The 2116-nt window shown below is 56.0% G+C and overlaps 1 non-coding gene across 1 annotated transcript in view; it reads left to right on the top strand.

Annotated features, from left to right (window-relative positions):
- The first annotated feature begins 628 nt into the window (after window positions 1-628).
- LOC124566316 overlaps window positions 629-2116 on the top strand; it is a 1910-nt gene continuing 422 nt past the window's right edge. The window contains exon 1 of the ribosomal RNA XR_006970868.1: window positions 629-2116. This exon is cut by the window's right edge and continues 422 nt beyond it. This is a non-coding gene — a ribosomal RNA (small subunit ribosomal RNA).

The raw sequence follows: 2116 nt of genomic DNA, 5'->3' as shown, positions 1-2116 counted from the left end.
CCCTGCACGCGGCGCCGTGCGGCCAAAGTAGGTCCTCGCGGGCCCGGTGCGAAGCGCGGTGGACATCTGCAGTGTGCTGGTCCGATTGAGGACTGTGTGCGCTGAGGATGCGCCGCCGCCCGGCGCTCGGCGCCGCGACGCCGTCTGCTGCTCGGTCGCCTCTGCGGTTCTCGCAGGTGGTTTGTATCGCAGCTGTGCGGACGTGTTGGCGCGTGCGCTGTGCTGGGAGAGTTCGCTTCGGCACCCAAGTGGGGCTTTTGTCCTTCTGTGGCGCTGGCGTTGGAGCTGCCGGTCACCGTAGGTGGCGCGTGTTGTCTCCCGCCGGCAATGCCACGACAGCACGCTCCCGGGCCTCTGTCGGCAGCGGCAAGCTCAGTTGGGAGCACGGGTGGTCGCACCTAAAGCGTCTACTCGCCAAACTCCGGGCGATTGCGCCTCTCTCGAACCCGACCAAGTACTTAGGACGGCGCTGCGCGCCGCCGGGACCTGAGAGGGTTTCGAGGTGTATGGTGCAGGGGAGCTCAGCCTCCTCCTGTTTGCAGAATAATTGAGCGGACGCTTGCGTGTTCGCGCGGGCCCCCGGGACACACTCCCGGGCGGCCGGCTGCTCAGCTCTAGTTGACGCAGCTCCCTGGTTGATCCTGCCAGTAGTCATATGCTTGTCTCAAAGATTAAGCCATGCATGTCTCAGTACAAGCCGCATTAAGGTGAAACCGCGAATGGCTCATTAAATCAGTTATGGTTCCTTAGATCGTACCCACGTTACTTGGATAACTGTGGTAATTCTAGAGCTAATACATGCAAACAGAGTCCCGACCAGAGATGGAAGGGACGCTTTTATTAGATCAAAACCAATCGGTCGGCTCGTCCGGTCCGTTTGCCTTGGTGACTCTGAATAACTTTGGGCTGATCGCACGGTCCTCGTACCGGCGACGCATCTTTCAAATGTCTGCCTTATCAACTGTCGATGGTAGGTTCTGCGCCTACCATGGTTGTAACGGGTAACGGGGAATCAGGGTTCGATTCCGGAGAGGGAGCCTGAGAAACGGCTACCACATCCAAGGAAGGCAGCAGGCGCGCAAATTACCCACTCCCGGCACGGGGAGGTAGTGACGAAAAATAACGATACGGGACTCATCCGAGGCCCCGTAATCGGAATGAGTACACTTTAAATCCTTTAACGAGTATCTATTGGAGGGCAAGTCTGGTGCCAGCAGCCGCGGTAATTCCAGCTCCAATAGCGTATATTAAAGTTGTTGCGGTTAAAAAGCTCGTAGTTGGATTTGTGTCCCACGCTGTTGGTTCACCGCCCGTCGGTGTTTAACTGGCATGTATCGTGGGACGTCCTGCCGGTGGGGCGAGCTGAAGGCGTGCGACGCGCCTCGTGCGTGCTCGTGCGTCCCGAGGCGGACCCCGTTGCAATCCTACCAGGGTGCTCTTGAGTGAGTGTCTCGGTGGGCCGGCACGTTTACTTTGAACAAATTAGAGTGCTTAAAGCAGGCAAGCCCGCCTGAATACTGTGTGCATGGAATAATGGAATAGGACCTCGGTTCTATTTTGTTGGTTTTCGGAACCCGAGGTAATGATTAATAGGGACAGGCGGGGGCATTCGTATTGCGACGTTAGAGGTGAAATTCTTGGATCGTCGCAAGACGAACAGAAGCGAAAGCATTTGCCAAGTATGTTTTCATTAATCAAGAACGAAAGTTAGAGGTTCGAAGGCGATCAGATACCGCCCTAGTTCTAACCATAAACGATGCCAGCCAGCGATCCGCCGCAGTTCCTCCGATGACTCGGCGGGCAGCCTCCGGGAAACCAAAGCTTTTGGGTTCCGGGGGAAGTATGGTTGCAAAGCTGAAACTTAAAGGAATTGACGGAAGGGCACCACCAGGAGTGGAGCCTGCGGCTTAATTTGACTCAACACGGGAAACCTCACCAGGCCCGGACACCGGAAGGATTGACAGATTGATAGCTCTTTCTTGATTCGGTGGGTGGTGGTGCATGGCCGTTCTTAGTTGGTGGAGCGATTTGTCTGGTTAATTCCGATAACGAACGAGACTCTAGCCTGCTAACTAGTCGCGTGACATCCTTCGTGCTGTCAGCGATTACTTTTCTT

The sequence above is a fragment of the Schistocerca americana genome, unplaced genomic scaffold (genome assembly GCF_021461395.2).
Source record: "Schistocerca americana isolate TAMUIC-IGC-003095 unplaced genomic scaffold, iqSchAmer2.1 HiC_scaffold_1383, whole genome shotgun sequence".
NCBI classification, from domain to species: domain Eukaryota; kingdom Metazoa; phylum Arthropoda; class Insecta; order Orthoptera; family Acrididae; genus Schistocerca; species Schistocerca americana.
Note: the sequence above shows the minus strand (reverse complement) of the source record. Positions and strands in the feature narration are given on the sequence as shown.